At 36.2% G+C, this 20,894-nt stretch overlaps 1 long non-coding RNA gene across 17 annotated transcripts in view; it reads right to left on the bottom strand.

Annotated features, from left to right (window-relative positions):
- Window positions 1-20,894, bottom strand: part of LOC140636580 (uncharacterized) — a 456,565-nt gene that overhangs the window by 376,176 nt on the left and 59,495 nt on the right. For 16 of the 17 annotated variants that reach the window (XR_012033782.1, XR_012033777.1, XR_012033776.1 and 13 more), the window contains exon 3: window positions 9,562-9,684. This is a non-coding gene — a long non-coding RNA (uncharacterized lncRNA). Of the gene's footprint in view, window positions 1-9,561; window positions 9,685-19,643; window positions 19,756-20,894 lie in introns of all 17 variants that reach the window. The other variant, XR_012033785.1, reaches the window with a different exon arrangement.

Raw genomic sequence — 20,894 nt, 5'->3', positions numbered from 1 at the left:
AATAAAAAAATATACAAAAAAAAACAGACCTATATACACTTTCACTTTCATTACTTTTCTCTTTACTTCAGTACCAGAGAAAAGTAAGTAATATGTGAAGGGATCCAGAAACAATCCATAAGGAATGGAAGAGAAGAGGCCTCAGCTGGGGGTGAGTTGGTGAGGGGCAGTTAAACGTTCTGCTATTCCATGCCCTGGCTGTCTAAAATTCCAGTTTCCAAATATGATAGTGGAGAAATGGTTCAAATAGCTCTTAAGGAACAAGCAGGTGGTTCCTAGTCTATCCAAATTTTAATCAAACTCTTTTCTTCAATGGAGTCATCCTGGCATGTTTTGACCTCACTTTATCTCTTCATATTAATACAGTGTAGCAGTTTATAACACTGTCCCATAGTTATCAGCACAGAAAAGAATATATTTGCAAAGCCATTCTAAGGTAAGTCCCTGGTATTTAAGTTACACATTTAATTTTTTCCCAAAAAGAAAGAAAATCAAATGATAACCTTGTTACTTGCTATGTTTGGGACAGAAGTTGCTGAAAGAAAATAGATTTTAATTTAGAAATAAAGTAAACATGTACACACATAATCCATATAAGAAGTTTCATTTCCTGAATCTCCTCCAAGAAACTCCTAGAATATTGCCAGGTGATCGTATCTAGCATTCCTAATCACGTTAGAGATGCTGGAAAAGGTCTCTTGTACATTGAGTTGTCCAATCAATAGAAAATATGATACAGCACCTGCACCCTACAGTAAGAGGACAGATCATATAGAGAGGTCCAAAAATATGAAAGAATTTGACCAGAAAATTCATTCAAGTCACTTGCAAATGCTCATACTTTTATTCCTCTTTTCAAGTAAGGCTCACAGGGTACAACTGTCCTTTCCTGCTCTCTGCTTCCCAAAACTTTTTTTTTTTAAAGATTTATTTACTGATTTTAGAAAGACAGCAGAGAGGAGGAGAGGAAGAGAGAGAATCCTAAGCAACTTTCTACCAACCATGGAACCCAATGTGGGGCTTAATCCTGTGACCCTGAGATCATGACCTGAGCAGAAACCAAGAATCGGCCGCTCAACTGACTCAGCCAACCAGGCTCCCCCGCTCCTCAAAACTTCTGATTGCTTTGAGTTGATTCATTTCTGCTTTCTCAGAAAACACTGCCCCATCCCCATAGCTGTTAATATTGACACGTGAGTCTCCTCTCCTCCTGAGACAAATGACTCACCAATGAATAGGCAAGGTCCTGGTTCATATGGTTAAGGGGAAAGGATCCTAACCTCTGTATAGTCAGTAGACTTCTTTGATCTCTGCCTACAGAATTTTTTACAGTCTTGTCCAAAGTCACTTTCTGTCCTCCCTTGAACGGCCTCTGTGATCCTCTGCCTTCAAACTTTTATCTATATAATACATCCCTCTTTCATAATTTATTGCATATAGATATGGTAGGAGATCATTTCAGGTGATGACAGACATCTTTGTTAATAAACCGAGATGCCAAAACATCTTTGACAACCCAGGGACCTCCTTTACTATCAACTTAAACTAAAAAAGTAAATTCAAATCCTCTCAAATAATGCTGAAATCAAAGACAGCTTGAATGCCCCTGCTGAGGTCTCAGAACATTGACTTCAACAGACATTATTAACTTCAGTTAGACAAACCCATGACTTTCTTTAAAAAAAAAAAAAAAAAAAAAATCACTAATCCCAAATCTCTATTAGCTCCATCAGCTTCATTCCTGCTTCAGTTTCTTGTGGGGAAAAAAAAGCCAAATAACAACAACAAAAAACACTTTTAATGGTACGCATGGCACTGCAGATGGCCTAATGACAACGAGAAGAAGCAGCCATGCATTATGACTCAATCAGCTTGTCCAAGGAATGAAGAGTCCTATCACAATAACAGAAGTGGATGCTGTGATTCATCTGGAATTCTTCTCAAGAAAATAGCTTCCTATTCACATGCGACTCTCTACTTATCTGTGAGAATGAATAATAAAATAGAAATCATATTATACTCATTCTAATAAAGCTAAAAGGCATCGACTACATTTTAGGACACTTTGGAGCACTTATTCTGTTGTGCCTTTTCTTCTAAAATATATTGGCAATTGTGATGCTAGCAATCTTGTCTCTCAAATCCATAATTATAAGGAAGAAAATAACTTAAAACATAAATTGTCACTGCATTAGCTGTCACATTTACATATCTGTTCAATTCAGCAATTTTTGTAAAAACAATCTTATTTTTAAAAGCCAAAATGTAAAATAATTAAATTGTTGTTAACTCTTTTGAATGAGCAGCTTTATTTTATTGCAAATTAAAAAAAAAAAAAAAACAGTCTGCACCATTCAGTTTTGAATGACAGCCTGTTAACAAGGCAGGGAAGAAACAGGTGAGTGTTTAGTTTCAAGACTTCTGTAACTGAAATGAGCATCTTGCCAACCATATTGGCAACCACGAGGAATAGCATCTGAGAAAACAATCCAAAGCTGCCTGGGTATGATACAACTGCCCTGGCTTCTTTTGGTAAGGAAAAACTCCTGCTTTACTTTTTTCCTTGACTGAAAAATAAGTTCCTTCTTTTGAAGAAACTTAATTTATAAATTAGGACAGACTGGTTTAACTGCAATAATAACTACTATAACTCACCACAAATTCAAAGTAAGCCTACTTTGTTCATCTTAAATTCCATGAATTTTATAACTTCCCTCTGGCTGTCTCTGAAATAAGGGAAGAAGAAACATAATAAAATTCATTCTCTTCTAAATTCTAAAATTGACCTCCTGACTTGAGACCAAACCCTAACTTGCAGAATTATGCACTGGCCCAGTCAGCACATGGAGATGCCATGTGGACAGACAAGCCCCTCTCTTCCTCACACTTACCTGGCTCTTCCCTAAGGAGTTACACAGAAAGGACAAGCCTATGTTCTCCCGAAATCCCTTCACCAGCATTTCCTTCCACCACTGAGTCCATATTCAATACATATTAGAGGACCGCATAAGCAAGTTGAGACTTATATTGATGCCAAAAAGAACAAAGTACCAAAGGACTATCACACCAAGAGAATAAGACAAGCCATAGACTGAGAGAAAACATGCAAATGACACATCTGATAAAGGACTGCCATTCAAAATACACAAAGAATTCTTAAAAAACCAACAATAAGGAAACAACCCAATTTAAAAATGGACTGAAGAACCTTAATAGACATCAGAGAAGATATTCAGATGGCAAATAATCATATGAAAATATCTCCACATCAAATGTCAAAAGGAAAAAAATTTTTAAAAATTAATAATACCATACACACCTATTGGAGTGGCCAAAATCCAGAACACTAACAACACCAAATGCTAATGAGGCTGTGTGTCGCAACAGGAACCCCAATTCATTGCTGGTGGGAATGCAAAATGGTACAGGCACCTTGGAAGACAGTTCGGCAGATTCTTATAATACTAAACATACTCTTGCCATATGATCCAGCGATCACACTCCGTGGTATTTATCCAAATGAGATGAAAACGTACATTCACACAAAAACCTGCACATGGGTGTTTATAGCAGATTTATTCATAATTGCCAAAACTTGGAAGGAACTCAAAATATCCTTCAGTAGGTGAGTGGATAAATAAACTATGGTACATCTAAACAATGAAATAGTATTCTGTGCTAAAAAGAAAGAAGTCATCAAGCCATGAAAAGACATGGAGGAAACTTAAATTCATATCACTAAGCAAAAGAAGCCAATCGGAAAAGGCCATATCTGTATCATTCAAACTACATGACATTCTGGAGAAGGCAAAACTATGACAGTCAAAATATCGCTGGTTGCCAGGGGTTTCAAGGGGTGAGAAAGGGATGAAAAGGAGGAACACAGGGATCCCTGGGTGGCGCAGCGGTTTGGCGCCTGCCTTTGGCCCAGGGCGCGATCCTGGAGACCCGGGATCGAATCCCACGTCAGGCTCCCGGTGCATGGAGCCTGCTTCTCCCTCTGCCTGTGTCTCTGCCTCTCTCTCTCTCTCTCTCTCTCTCTGTGACTATCCTAAATAAATAAATAAAATATTTAAAAAAAAAAAAAAAAAAAGAAAAGAAAAGGAGGAACACAGATGATTTTCAGGGCAGTGAAAATACTCTGTATGATACTGTAAGAATGGATACACGTCATTATACATTTGTCCAAATCCATAGAATGTACAACACCAAAGTGAATCCTAATGTAAAACTATGAACTTTGATTATGATGTATCAATGTTGGTTTATCCATTATATAAATGTACCACCCCACTGAGGGATGCTGATAGTAGGGGAGGCGATACATAGGTGGGGGTAGGGATATATGGAAAATCTCTGTACCTTCCTCTCAATTTTTTCTATGCATCTAAAACTGCTCCAAAAATAAAAAATAAAAAAGTCTTTTTTAAAAGCACACAAAAGTAAAGAAAATCTGCTACTCTATTTTTGAGGCTATTATTGCTATGAATAATTATAGCATTGGAAATATCTATCTAGCACTCTGTCTTGATCATTTTCCTCCCTGCATTAAATTATTTAAATGAACACTGTCTCTGGCATAATTTTTTAAACTTTGACTCAAAGCGCAATGCATTTGACAGCTCTTAACCTTCATATGCCATCAATGCACAATCGAGACCTTAGGTGGCCAAGATACCTCCTGTTTACTCATTTTCTTTACTGCGATCATACTGCTGCTCTGTCGGAAAATGTCACCTTCCATTGTATTAGCACAGCAATAACCTTTCCTTGCATTCCATGTGAAGGTAAGTCACGATAAATAATGTCAACCTTAATTTTCTGGTATTTTACACTAAATCACAGAGAAACCAAGTGTGAAATGCTTTGCCTAACTTCCTTCCACTCTCGTTAATAGGCACAGAAATTCTGAAAGCTAGTGCAAGTTTTACATCTAGAGTAGGTCCTTCCATTTTACAAAAATAGAAACTGAGGCACAAAGGGAATAAATGATTTGTCATAGGTTGCTCATATCTTTAGTGACAAAAGCAAGCACAGATTCTAATTCCAAGCTGCTAAGGTAGTGCCTTCTACTTCCCACCACCCTTATTTACTTGGCTTATGATTTAATGGGATAAAAGTGATGGTGGAAGAAAGCCCAGAGTATAACTAGAACTTTAGATTCTTGGAACCTGCAGTGTTGAAAAAGATACTGCAAAAAATTCCATGTGAGAGGAAGATGAGGTGTAGTTCAGCTTAAGGACTGATCCCAAACAGACCTGTATTCCAGAGCAAGAAGGCTCCAGTTATGTGCCAACTCTTTGCTCCAGGACATTTCGCTTACTCTAAGGAACCTTGGTGGCAAGTGTCAGAAAATCCATTCCAGCTGGTTTAACAAACAAAAGAGGAATTTATTAACTTTTGTAACTGAAAAGCCCAATGTTATCTTCAGGCATAGCTAAATCCAGGAACTAAAACAATGTCATCTGGCACTTCTCTTTATTCCTCCCACTGTAGTACAGCTAAAACCTCTGGTCATTGTATATGAAACAGAAATAAGAAGATTCTGAAAGGAGAAAACAGATTGCTAGGGACCTTAGGACCCAAGGAATGACACCATGGTGAGTTCCGTGATGTTCTGGTTTGGTTTGGCTTGGTTTGGTCTGGGTTTTTTTTTGCCTCGTATATCCCAGACATAGAGCTGGAGAAGCTAGAAGCTCATAAACACTGATGGTGCAGACAAAAAATGCCCCCCCACACACACACAAAAAAAAAAAAGACAAAAAACAAACCTTAGCCAAAGATCAGGAAAGGGAAGACTACCAAGACAATTTAGACAACAGCCTACTCTACTAACAGACAACTCCTACTCTAGCCAAAGAGCATGGAAAAAACAGCAACCCCACCCATACCCCTGTCAGTAAGACTAAATAAGGAGCCTTGCCTTTCACCCTCACCAAACCAAACATCTCCAGCTGGGTGATGTCCAAGAAAGCTGAGTAGGGGGCAGCCCATGTGGCTCAGTGGTTTAGTGCCGCCTTCAGCCCGGGGCCTGATCCTGGAGACCTGGGATAGAGTCCCACGTCGGGCTCCCTGCATGGAGCCTGCTTCTCCCTCTGCCTGGGTCTCTGCCTCTCTCTTTCTCTCTCTCTCTCTCTGTCTCTCCTGAATAAATAAATACAATCTTAAAAAAAAAAAAAGAAAGAAAGAAAGAAGAAAGAAAGGTCTCTCTCTCTGTCTCTCCTGAATAAATAAATACAATCTTAAAAAAAAAAAAAGAAAGAAGAAAGAAAGGAAGAAAGAAAGGAAGAAAGAAAAGAAAGAAAGAAAGAAGAAAGAAAGAAAGAAAGAAAGAAAGAAAGAAAGAAAGAAAGAAAGAAAGAAAGAAAGAAAGAAAGAAAGAAAGAAAGCTGAGTAGGGATCTAGGACTTTCACTCCCATTGGGCAGGAACAGAGTCTCTCCTCCATGGTGTCACAGGAGGCCACATGAGTACTTGGACTTTTTTCTCACCTGATGGTAAGGAGGTGACTTTCCAGCAGTATTGAGGCCCCACCTCATAATGTCAAGTGTAGAAAGGTAATGAGACCCCTCTCCTTCTCCCAGCCAGGGTGATGTGAGTGTTGGCCTATGTGGAACCTGAACTCCCACAGCCACAAAACAGTAAAGAGGAATGCCTAATTCCTACCCTCCCACTCCCCAGGGTATCAAGGAAAACCAAAGGGGGAAGCTACACTTCCACCTCATCTGGAAGTAATAAGGCAGTGACCCAGCCCCTTGCTTGCATGATAACAGAAGAAGGCCTCCTAAAATACAAGATTTAAATAAGATCCAGAGTTTCACAACATAATATTCAAAATGTCCAGAGTATGATAAAAAATCACTCATCATATCAAGAACCAGAAAAACCTCAACTGGAAAAAGAAAAAGCGGTCAACAGACGTCAATAATTAAATGGTACAGGTGTTGGAATTCTTTCACAAGGATTTTAAAGTAGCCATCATAAAAAAAAAAAAAAAAGGAGGTTTTCAGTAAAGAAATAAAATTTTTCAACAAAGAAATGTAATATACAAAGATAATCCAATAGAAGTTTTAGAACTGAAAAATATAGCAACTAAAATGTCAAAACTCAGTGGATGGGCTCAACAACAATAAGGAGATGACAGAGAAAATATCAGCAAACTTGAAGATGGAACAATAGAAATTACCCATTCTCAAAAACACGGAGAAAAGAGACTGGGGGAAAATAATGAGCAGAGCCTCAGAAACTGTGGGGCTATAACAAAAAGTCTAGCATTCATGTCCTTGGAATTAACCCAGAAGGAGAGGAGAAAGAGATCCCTCTGCTCACATTCCTTAGACCTCTCCTCACAGGGTGCTGTGGCTGCCACTCCATCTGTCTTTCTCTTTTCCTCTAGGAGGGAACAGACGGTAGTTTCCATGTCTGCATTCTGAGCCCCCAATACAGTGTGGTGCACATGTTGAGCAATCAATAAACGTCAAGTAAATTTATGGAAACCTTTCTGTATTTTACTATGTATTATGCACAACATTTATGAAGCTTAAAGATTCAAGTTTTGGATTTTTTTTTTTTTTTGGCATATAAAGTCAGTGTTAAACTCTTGAAAATCCACTCTCAACCAAATAAACTAAAGAGTGAAAAAACAATTTTGCTCTGATGGAAATCTTTCATTTGAATCAAATTCAATATTGAGAGTGATACTTTGAAATGAATCTTCAGTTGCAGGACACTAAGGGTCTTCTGAACTTTTCAATATACAATGATGTCATTAAAGCAGAGTACAAGGTTATAAAATCATTTTTATGAAGAAATGGGCTCTTTACTCAATTTCTCATTTAGAGCATGGTAATAAAAGTCAATTCATATTCTGAATTTTCAGAAGCACATTGGAAAATCTATGAAGTAATTTCAAGTTTTATGGATTCAGGAAACTATAGTTCAAAGATATATCATTTATTACCTTTTTTTGCACTTGCTTTATTAACCGCCTAGATCTAAGAATACTAAAAATTCCAAAACAGAACTAGATTCAGCGTGAGATGTTTTAAGTAGAAATACGAAGCAAGTTCTACCAAGTTGATCTGATTATATTTTGGAAGGGATCCACGTTAAAATTTCAATGTCCCCCTAAAAAGACCCAATAACTAATCTTCTGAGAAAACGCAAAAGCCATAGTAAATTCACTGCGATCTAACCTCAGCTTTATCATATCTATAGAACTGACAAGATTTATCCAGATGACTCACTGCTTCTCAAACCCATAAGTAAAATATACCACCTTCTTACAAATATTCAAAGAAGACATTTCTTTCCATTGACCAGAATGCAAATGTCCTTCACCCATAACATTATGTTCCTGGTATCAGCAAAACTGAGGCAAAACAGTTGGCAAAATTTTGTGTGTGCATAGAACCACAATACTGTGATTCTACTAAATATCTTTCCCTTTACTCTTCTAACATAAGCTGATCTCTGTGGATTACATCAATAGATCCTGGACTTTCATTCTTCAGGTTAGGGAGCATAATGGGAAATCAGAGCGAGAAAGGAGAATGAGATGAAGGTACTTGTTCCCTTTTCTGAGGTTTCCTCTATCTGGCTGGGACCCTTGACCAGAAGGTCACTGCATTTCTCAAGCCAACCTGATCCACATAACTCTCTCCTTCCAGGTTCTGATAACCCCTTCCTCCTCTCCACACTTCAAGCCAACGGATGGTGAAAATTTCACTCTAACTCTGGGCACTTGCACAATCTCTTGTAATTCCCTGACATTCTACTTACAACTTTATAATATTCTCTTAGGAAATACAGCCTCCTTGAATCACCTAGATTTGAGTGTGCTATCTCATTTCTGTTGGGACTCTGACAAACATAGCAAAAGATGGCTAACCTCAAGAGCCATCAGAAATGATCCCAACATGAGAAGAGAGCACCTCTCTCATTTGTGTGCCCAGCCCATATCTCTGTCCCTCTATCTCTGCCGCTCTTGAAGATACTGATGAATGGACACTGTCAACATCTGGTTCTTGGGACTTCCCTTTCCTATGAGCTTTGCTGACCTTCCTCTTCCATCCTAGATTTTCTCACAAAGCTATGTTCTTCCTCTAGAATAGATACAGTACAGATGATTTACTTTTCTGAAACTGAATTATAATCATTTTCCCCCCAGGCTTGCCTCTCTGGCATTACCCACATATTATATGGAATGTGAGGTGCTTCTAAAGTCTTCAGTTAAATAATTAAACTTCTGGGTTTATTATCATAGGCAACTAATTATTTTCATATTTTTTTGTGGATTTTACTAGTTTGGCATTAAAATATTAATGTTATTTTCCTTATTTTAAAAATTAAAGCAAGGATACTATTACCCTATACACTATAAATAAGAATTTAAAACCTAAGAAAAATCATATTCTAATTAAAATCCAATGAAATAAACCTTCTCCTAATGAGAAAAAGATGAAAACCAAAAAGAATGTGACAATTAAGATAGCAAGAATAGAAATGTCTTTCCTTTACAATTATGGCTTTTCACAAGAGTGAAAGGTCTAAGGTCTTTTACCTAATTGGAAGAAGAATTCCACCTAAGCCTGCATTTTCAGTAGTTGTCACTCCGTGAATCATGTCTATTCACAAAGGCTTAGACCCAATGCATAGAATTTCTTCAGATATGCACACAGAAGACCTAGGGATAAAATTTAGAATTCATTTAGTTGAGTTTTTCCCACAAAGACATAATGCCTTGTAAGAAAGTAACACATATTTCTAATTGTAAATCATGTAATTTTGATCAAGGGCCAAATGAAATATTGAATTCTAACTGTAAATCAACAACTCACCTCTTTAATAAATTCTACTGGTTTAAGATTTGCTTGTCTTTATACACTGAGAACTATTTCTTTATTTTCATCTCTAAGACTTTCTGGGTCATAACTGTTTGAAATCTTTTCTTACAGAGCTTCAGAGGAACCAGTGCCTTAGAATTGCCCAGTAAACTGTGACTTCTAGACGCTCTGCATTTTCCTTCACTTTTGACTTTCTTTCAAGAACACTGAGTCTTTTTTTTTTTTTTTTTTTGGTCTGTCCCTTGTATTTGCTTGGTCCCAAACTTCCCTTTAAAATGTAGAAATGCGGACAAGGTGGCTCAGTGGTTTAGTGCCATCTTCAGCCCAGGTCATGATCCTGGAGACCCAGGATCGAGTCCCAGAGTCCCACGTTAGGCTCCCTGCGTGGAGCCTGCTTCTCCCTCTGCCTGTGTCTCTGCCTCTCTCTCGCTGTGTCTCTCATAAATAAATAAATAAAATCTTTTAAAAAATTAAAAAAAATACAATGTAGAAATGCAACACCCTAACATCAATTAATTATCTAGCAATTAAGTGACCTAAATATGCAGAATTGGTCTCTTACATTTAGCCTGACTTATCAATACATCATAATTGTGTAAAACTGTAGTGCAAAAACCAAAATAGAAGAGCTTCTCTCCATAAGTCACTCTTTGATAGCAGAAATATTTGCCACTTCAACAAAGTAGAGTGGGTATTTCTTTTCCTTTCCCTTTTTTTTTTTTTAAGACACAGCAAGATATTAGTGACATTTAGGGGAAAAATGATCCCTACTGAACAAGGCAGTTATGTTACCATATAGTTTACAACATTAAGATTTATTTTTGCTTGAGGCAAAGTTAAGATTAAAGAGATGATGTCGCTAACACCACACAGGCTCATAAAACACTAAGCCATTACTATGACCTTAATATAGAACTTAGGATTCAAGATATCAATATTGCTTTATAATAGTTTCATACTCATTTAAAATTCAGTCGTAGTTTGTCATGGTTCTATTTCCCATTTTCATCTAAACTACATTGAACTTTGGTTGCACAAAATAATTTTTTATCTCTTTACTAACTGTGTACTTTAAAAATTCACAGGATCCAAAGGTGAAAGACAACAGAATATTTAAAATAACAAGAATCTTCCACCTCATATTCTACTTTGTTAATTTGTCCAGTACTTTTGCAATGAGGAAAGGGATTGTGGTGTGTACTTACCAGACAATATGATATCAAGAGGATATCAGGAAAAATTACTGGGTAGTTGTTAGAAATTATATTTTTCCCCAAATTTTCCTAAATTTGTATATCCAACCATTTATCCCAAAATCACAGCCTTGCCATATATTGTATAACCGGAGGATAATTTCTTAACCATTCTAAGTTTCAGTTTCTCATCTGTAAAATGGGTCTAATGACACTTCACAAGGTTTTTGTGAAGCCTAGATAAATGAAATAATATATTTAAGATGCTTATCACATAATTTAGTTCACTTTTGCTTCCCTCATTCCACTCTACATTCAGATCTCTATACCCTGAGCTAATATTAAGAAATAAAACTTACAACACGATAATGGGATAAAGAAGACTGCCACATCTACTACTCTGTACCAACATAAATATTACAAAAGAATTACAGTTTTATCATTCACATGTGAAGACATTTTGCATATTCTTATGTATTAACTTACATCGACAGAATTGCTTTCAAATTAACTATGGTTTATTTTAATCCAAAAAAAATTTCAACTTTGCTATCTCTTGGACTCAATAGCTCATCTATAAAATTAGCAGGTTGCACTAGATTATCTCTAAGATGTATTTCAATTCAAAGTTATACTAAGTTTTTGAATAAGCTAGAGGGAGTTAGCCATGTGGTCCTGAATATAAACCATTTAGAGTTTTTGAACTAGTTAAGGGGAGGCCTGAGCCACTATAACAAAGAGACCCCAAAATAAAATGGCTTAAATAAGACTGAAGTCCTTTCCCTCTCAAGTTACTGTCCAGCCACTTGAGGTTGCAAGGCAGCTCCGCTCCCCAAGATCATTTGGGAGCTCTGGTTATTTGTTCTTCTACCAGCCTCTAGGTTGGTTTTTCCAAGGGGAATTCCTTCCTTGTATATCCTGGGGAATATGTTTGTTTTCCAAATCCTGCATTCTGAGAAAAATAAGTGGAAAATCAGGAAAACAGGAAAAAGTATCATAATTTTTCCAAGACAATTAAAAGTTTGCAATATATAGACTCATTGATTCAGAGGACACAAAGGAAAAGTGGCTGCTATGGTCAGTCTTGTTGGTAGTGGTTGTCCTGTTTTAAGTATATGTTCCTGGCTCTGCCTACTGCTAATGGTGAGTCATCCTAGCAAATAAAATAAATGTTAATCAGTTTGTATGCATGGCATACTTTATACAAATCTTATATATGGTGTTACAAGATATAACAAGTTTTAGAAGTAAAGCAAGTCCTCAAATTGGCAATTTCAACTCATGATTTAATGTGGAGCTGTCAACCTTGCTGGGGGATCTGAATGTTATATTACTCGAACACCACTCAAATAATGTTCACTGGCATTGAACAGCGTTTGAATATTCCCTATAGGCCAAGTTCTTCAAAAACATTTTAACAGAAGAAATCCAAAAAGAAGAAGATATGAATGTTATAGAATATTCCAACATTAAGTCAGAAACTGATCTAAAATCTAAATTAGAAAAAGCAATTTGATTTCAAAACAAAACCAAAATCAGGCCAAGAAGATCAAAATTTCATGACTGAAAAAAAGGTAAATGAGCTTATATGAAGAAACGTGTACCCTGACAACCAACTCAAAGATGCTTTTGGACATACTTTTAACAATCCGAGCAATGTTGACACAAAATGAAAGAAAATCTTTTACAACTGTATTATTTGTTACAAAACAAAGAGCAAGACTATCAGGTTAATCAATGCTTTGTGTGTTTTAAAATATGACTTTAAGAAAAATGAAAATATCAATTTAAGATAATTTAAATATTAAGTAGTTGTGATACTATATATTTTTAAATGATTATCAATTAGTTTGTATTGTGTTCACATTCATTTCTTTGAATGTTTTCTGTGATCCAATGTTAAAATCAGGTGAAGTTATTTCTATATATGACTGAAATATATGATCGTGCCACACATATACACAGTAATAATAAACCATGCATTTATCATTATATCTTTTTTCACAGAAAATCTTGGAAACTTTCAGTATAATATCATTTATAGAAAAGATACTCCTTATTTATTATTATGGTCACTCAATTGTATTTGAAAACACATAAAGGGTAATAAGAAATACAGAATAACTTGTGATTTGTGGAATTCCTCAGAATTCCTAGAAAACTGGTTTCTTATGCTGAATCCCAAAGGTTAATATCCATGGGAAATTTGAAAACATTATCCATTGTCCTCATTTGCAAGTTGAAGTTGAGGAACAGCTACATCAAGATTTCAGCTTGCATAAATGGGAAAGAGAGGGAACCAAAGACAAGCAACTTCTTTTTAAACAAGTGGGACAAAAGCCACACACATACCTTTTTTTTATTAAAAATTTTTATTTTTAAGTAATCTCTGGACCCAATGTGGGACTCAAACTTACAATCCCCAGATCAAGAGTTACATACTCTACCGACTGAGCCAGCCAGACAATCCCACATACATCTCCTTCAATCCCCTTAAAGTGAGAACTTAATCGAATAGCTACTCCCAGTCTCAAGAAAAGCAGGGAAATGTTTCTTACTCGGCTGCTGTGAGCCCAGGAAGAGCAGGAGGCAGATATAGCAGTCTGCTATACTTCCAAATGTTTTCTATTTAGATCCTCTATCATTTTTGAAAAGTAAATGTAGGTACTAGAATATATTTGTATATATACAGGAGATCAGACATGGTTTTCTTTTTCTTTGATTACAGTGAAACTTAGGGGAGAAGAGGTGTTTGAAGAGTGACATAATACATACTTTAAAATATATATAATATTTGAAGACAATCCAGAGTCAAGACCATAAGTTTAACAGCCATTACAAGAAATAGTGAAAATACTAATGTGAAGATGAAAATAAGAAAGACTGAGGGAATATGAGGCAATATTAGGAGATTAAAGATATCCTGCCAGTGTAATGAAAAGAATAAAGAGGCCGTTGTATCTTTTCCATTGTCCAGAAATTTGTAACTATTTGCATATAAAATGTTTGTGTTTATAATGTGTAGCACATCCAGACAGATATAAGTTGTGTTTGGGCCATTGTCAACAGCTCAGGTTGCCACCTTAGACATTGAATCATTACCTGAATAATCAAGTAAGGATCAGAACAGGTGTCTACCTTTTACCTTTTCCTGCAAGTGCTCCTTCACCATGTCAACAGACAGCCAAAGTCTTGTTGAAGAGGATTGAACGCAGAATAGGAAACAAGAATTATATTTACTTACATTTAAGTTTACCTAACCAAGAAAAGAGAAGAGAAAGGAAAAGAAAGAAAAGAAAAGAAAAGAAAAGAAAAGAAAAGAAAAGAAAAGAAAAGAGAAAAGAAAAGAAAAGAAAAGAAAAGAAAAGAAAAGAAAAGAAAAGAAAAGAAAGAAAAGAAAAAAGAAAAGAAGAAAGAAAAGAAAAGTTTTGCAGAGAGTGTCTGATATCCATTTCCCAGTCATCCTAGCCAAAGAAGTGATGAAAACTATACTTTCAGCATGGCTACAAGAAAAATCTCTTTTCAAATTGGGCATGAATTAATTTCTTTTGCCTCTGGCTTTGCTAACCCTCTTCTGTGTGTCACACAGTGTTTGTCCCTTGCTGATCCAGGCTGACAATCACTTCCAATTTACTCTGAATGCCAGGCACTGCCAAGCATTGCTAAAGGTCAGAGAGCTCACTCAGATGCGCCACCTGCTTCACTTTTTTACCCAGGGATGGCCTGGGGTGACAACAATAATATGTTATCTAACTCTGTTCCATGTTTTCTATATTCTTGGCTACTGGAAGACTGTTTCCTTAATTAGAGTTAAAACAAAATAAAAAATATGCCTCGGTGGAATGGAAATATAATGATAGTGATACTTCCTAGGAGTTACTGATAAATATCCTCCTTAGTTATCCTTCTTAAAGTTCCTGCATTAACTCTGTCTTGAAAGCAATAGCATTTTACCAACAGCCCTATCAGACATAATAGGACATTAAGCCAGCATTTACACAAAATATTACTTGAAACATTTGTTCAATATTTTGTTTTGGTTTTGTATCTCTGTACATGTACAGCATGCAGATGTAAAAGCGGCCTAAGGTGAGGTGCCTGGCTGGCTCAGTCAACAGAGCACGTGACTCATGATCTGTCAGGGTTGTGAGTTCAAGCCCCATGTTAGACATAGAGCTCACTTTAAAAATATAAAAATAAGTTTTAAAAAAAAAGAAAGCCTAGGGAAACAACAGTGAATGCCTGCAACTGTATGGCATTTTCTGTATCTAAACGGCCATAATTCCCTTTACAAAGCCCTGCTTCAGTGAGTTGGCCATTCTTTTCAACAAAGGTCATTCAGGAGTTGCTTAATTCAGAAACAAATGCTAAAGCCTTAATGGGAAGCAGTCCAGGAATGTGAAACACTACAGAACTAATCCCTTACCATATCTTCGAAATTTACTGAAAATATTGTTCGTATTTTCTGATGTTAATGATTTTCTTGCACTTTCTGCCCTTTAGAGGCCATTGCAGAGACCCTGCCCTAAGGTTGACTGCCTAGCTTCAGGCTACAGATTGAATCTATGCCACTGTGTTTGGAATGCAGAATTGGGGCATGTTGACCACATTTAACAGTTTTCAAATAATGCTGGTAGCTAGTAAGTTTTACTCATGATTAGTCATTTCAAGAAAAAATGATAAACCTAACCATTTCATTGTCCACAACTAATTTAAAAGCATCAGGAAAACAATGGAGAGACGGAAGAAACCAGGACACGAAGTGAGGAAACCTCCATTTCATTCTGAGAGCTGTCTCCAGGTGACATTTGGCCAGTCGTTTAACCTCTCCAGACTGCTATTTCTTCATCCATTACATGAAGGGCTCACAGGAGATGATGACTCAGCTGCCATTATAAGATTCCAGACAGAAAGAACCTTTAGGAAACAAATCAAGTGGAACAACAGCTCTGATAGAAGGCAATCTATCCTAGTACTCAGAGTGTGAATCTGAAGTTGAAGAGGTTTCTGGACCCAGCTGGATATGAACTTGAGAGAGTCACTTGTCTTTATCACACAAGTTGGTAAGGAGGATTCTATAGATAATTCATGTCAAGCACTTAGCATGATGCATAATACACATAACTAAATCAATGATAACAGTTATTAATATTTTACATTTACAGTGTACAATCTGAAGAGTGCACCAGATTCTTATATTCTAACGTTATAATAATTTAAGAGGTGTTGGCATGACCCATAGTTTATCCCAGCACTAAGGGAGAAGAGAGGACAGGTCCAAAATTAAGGCCCAGATACTACTTTAAACAGCTGTTATGAGGATTGGAAATGACCTATGCAAACCCCTCATATATACTTATTAAATGATAACTCTTAGTCCATTGATGAATATACGAAAATGTTAAATAACCAAAAGCCCATTGGCTTGGTTAACTGTTAATAATTATATTTATAATGCATACACCCTACTGCTCTAAGATTTTATTTCTTGGTTTAGATTTTATACCCACTCAACTGGGCTAAAAAGAAATTCAGTATAAAAAGGGAATAATACAAAACTATCAGAGGGCAAAATAGTACACTGCCAAAAAACAGTTATATTTGATTCCTTTTTTTAAATCATCCCACAGAGAAATCTATTTCAAATACTTTTGGACTTATGCATGAACTGAGAACTTGCAAAGGAAAGTCAATGTGAAAAAAATATTTTAAAGAGAAGTTAAAGATTTATTAAGATTGGAAAAAAGGTAAAAAAAAAAAGTTATATTTTTCATTATAAATATCAGAAGATAGCCAATTTCTGTTTCCTGGATTTAATACTTGTGGTTTCCCCAACACAGCTATTTCACATTTGTTGTAGAAGCAATTTTTTCAGTTTCTTGTAGTAAACCAGGATTGAAATAATAACCTAACTTTGCAATACAAGTTAATGTTTTCCTTAAATATAAAAAAAATATTCTCTGATGGCAAGTGCAATTTCATATCCCACATTTAAATTACCTACAAAGTAATCCTCTGCTGTAATGATTTTACATATGTAAAGTTCCCCTTTGACTTTGTGTTGCCTTCAAAATAAATATTATAGTCCTTGCCTTGATCGTCAACATGGTCTACCACGGTGCTTCTAGAAATCACTTTTCTATTGTTTCCCGCATGCCAAGTCTCATGAAAATTCAATCCTTCTTTCCTTTTTCCCTCCTCCTCCTCCTTACACTCTCACCTTCTCCCTGAGAATATCTGAATGTGGGTATCTATTCATCTCAAATATTTCTTCCTTCCAAATCTTTGTTCTTCTCACCTTTCATCTAATACAAAAATTTCCAAGCTCTGTATTTGCCTTTCATAAACATATATCATGAAAAAGAATCTTTTCTCAAAACTTTCTTGAGTGCACTGCCATAGCTCACCATGAATTTTGCTTTTAAAGTAGGGCACAGTGGGTGGCTTTTAAGTTAACCTTAAGCTTCTATCTGTATTATGGATGATGCCTATCCCACTCTAATATTCACTAAATATATGTATTTACTCCAATAGCAGTCAGTTGATAAACATTTATTGAACCAGGTTCTGTCTTTGGCACTGGCAATCCAGCAGCAAATGAAAGTCTCTGTGGTCTTGGAATTTATATTGTAGTAGAGAGAGAGAGAGAGAGAGAGAGAGAGAGACATAAGCAACAACACCAAAAGCAACAACTAAAAGGATATTTTAGATAGTGACGGGTACTATATGTGATTTAAAACACTCACAAAAATGGTCTTGGCCATCACCATTTTGCTAAGGCCCTTAGAATATTTTGTAGGAAAAATATCCCTAAATGTGTTGATCCTAGATACTTCATTGACACAGAGTACATCTGGACGCCTTACAAAAGATCTCAACCAGCTACAACAGCATAATTATAGAATCTTGTAGCAACAAAACTTCTGCAAAGGGTATGACGTGTGATACTATTTTAGTGCCACCTGGCAACATTCATCTTTTTTTTTTTTTTCTTTGCTCTGCACTCAACCCAAGACCTTTTCCTCTTGCCTAAAACCTGACAGGTACTGGTGAGGCCCGAGTCGCTGTTATTAGCCTTGAGTGACAGCCACAGCAAGTGTAGCTTCACACTCAGTCAGAGATGACATTATAGAAGAGCCTGTCGAGACAAACAGCAGAACTTCCACAATTACCCTGTTTCCTTGGTTTCCACCTCTAGCAACAGGAAACTAAAGCCTGAGAGAAGGGCACCACCTATATGTCTGCATTTTCCTTCTTAGAATGTTGCACTTTGGCATGAAAATATGAGAACTAGTGCAGGAATATCAACAATACTACAAATAAAGGAAGTTTTTTTGAAAAAATTTAAATGTAAACTTAAGACTTACAGATCTTACTTAAGGAATTTTGTGTGAAGAGGTTTTTGCCATATATATAAGAAAAAGCTCAGTATTTAAAAGTAAATAGAGTTTCAGGGACACCTGGGTGCTCAGTCGGCTAAGCATATGACTCTTGGTTTCTGCTCAGGTCATGATCTCATGATCTTGAGATCCAGCCCCACATCGGGGCTCTGCGCTCAGCCTGGAGTCTGCTCTGGACTCTCTCTCCTCTCCTGCCCCTCCCCTTGTTCATGCTTTCTTTAAAGACATACATATATACATACATACATAAAATATTCTTTAAAAGTAGTGCAATTTTATATTTTCTCCATACAATATGAAATAAAGGATATGGTACAGATATTATTAAAAAAAGATAATTCAGCAGTTAAAATTTGCCAATTATGTTATCATTGGATAACATGCCTTCAATTAATATGCAGATAAACTAAATTCAACAAAAATAATCGCTGTCATCAAATTTATATAACATGAATGGAAACAAAAAGCAATAAACATTTTCAATTAAATATTTATAGCTTCTAGCTCCTCTCTTACCTATCCTTATTAATTTCCTACAATTTCAGGAAGAAATTCATTTCTAAAAGACCAACATTCTACCAGGGTCCTCTAGCAAAATTCAATTTTAATTATGATTCATAACTATTAACAACATTATTTATCTTTGTTAAGAGTGCAGGTAGTCTTCTAATCTGGGCAAAACCATGTGTGCCTTAGGGATCTATAATTTATTTCCTCTCAGCAAGATAATTAACCTATAAGGGTACCCTTATTTTCCTTAAAATTACAGGGAATTATCATAGTTTTTTTTTCTCAATAGTAAATCCATGTCCCATGTGAGGATTTTATAAAATATGTTTTGGTATGAGAATCTACCCCACCCACTTTTGGCCTTTGTATCAGTTATGCCATTATGCCCTATAGCAACCATGTCAAATAGTTATCATTACACACAATTTTAAGATGAAAAAACTGAAGACAGAGGTCAGGTGATATACTCAAGTTTCTAAAATGTTTTAATAGGGTTGGGACCTCAATTTCTTGTCTCAGCCTCGGGTCCTTACCCCTCTGTCCCTGAGAAAGTCTTAGGTGGTATCATGGGCCAAGCTGGAGACAAAGCCATAGAAATGACACAAAACAGGAAAATTACACCAGGACACAAGAAGTAATTCCTCAGTGGTCACAATTAATAGCCAGAGTCACAAATAATAGCTAAAATCCACATACCAGCCTGTGGTCACAAGCCAAGGAATTGATCAGAGGCCAAGAGCTTCACCATCTGTGACTCTTGCTGCAATCAGCAGGCTCCCTGGTCGACAGCAGAGGCCCTGGGCATGGTCTGTTTATGAAGGAGGAGAGAAGTAGAGAAGGAGCACTTGACCAAAGGGGTTTTACATCTGCCTCCTATGGGTAGGCCATGGGAAACCTAAGGGAAGCAATGTCTCCCCAACAGAAAATTAACACTCAAATGCCTCCACAAAGTACAATTTCTCAAGTTTATTTCCTTTACTTATGTAATAGTGAATATGAATTTAAAAGTCCCGATAGTTTTTTTTTTTAAGTTTTCTTTTTTGATGTACTTTTAGACATCAGTGTAAGAAATGTACAATTTTATCAGCTAGTTAAATTTGGGGGGAAAAATATGTATAAGAATGATGGAGGGACACCTGGGTGGCTCAGCGGTTGAGCATCTGCCTTCAGCCTAGGGCCTGATCCTGGAGACCCAGGATCGAGTCCCACGTCAGGCTCCATGCATGGAGCCTGCTTCTCCCTCTGCCTGTGTCTCTGCCTCTCCCTCTCCCTCTCTCTCAATGAATAAATGAAAAAATCTTAAAAAAAAAAAAAAGAATGATGGCAAACAGAGTTTTATTTTTATTAAAATTTCAAAATATTTTAAAATAATATGTTAAGTGATGCTCAATATTACTAATCATTAGGGAAATGAAATTAAAAACACAATGAAGCATACTTAACACCTGTCAGAATGGCTAAAATCAAGACAAGAAATAATAATGTTGGCGAGAATATGAAGAATATGGAATATCAAGGAACCCTGATGCATTGTTGGTAGGAATGCAAATTAATGCAGTCATTATGGAATATGGTATGGAGTTCCTCAAAAAATTAAAAATAAAATCACCATATAATCCAGTAATACTACTACCAGGTATTTACTCAAAGAAAATGAAAACACTAATTCAAAAAAGATACATGCCCCTGTATATTTACTGCAGCATTATTTACAATAGCCAAGATATAGAAGCACCCAAGTGTCCATCCATTGAGAAATTGATAAAGAAGATGTGAAATATATATGAATGGAATATTACTCAGCTATAAAAAATAATGAAATCTTGTCACTTGTAACAACACAGATGGACCTACGGATATAATGCCAAATAAAATAAGTAAGTCAGAGAAAGACAAATACTGTATGATTTCATTCATATCTGGAATTTAAGAACCAAAACAAAGAAA

The sequence above is a fragment of the Canis lupus genome, chromosome 7, assembly GCF_048164855.1.
Source record: "Canis lupus baileyi chromosome 7, mCanLup2.hap1, whole genome shotgun sequence".
In the NCBI taxonomy this organism is placed as follows: Eukaryota; Metazoa; Chordata; class Mammalia; order Carnivora; family Canidae; genus Canis; species Canis lupus.
The sequence above is the reverse complement of the archived record's forward strand: the minus strand, read 5'-3'. Positions and strand labels throughout refer to the sequence as shown.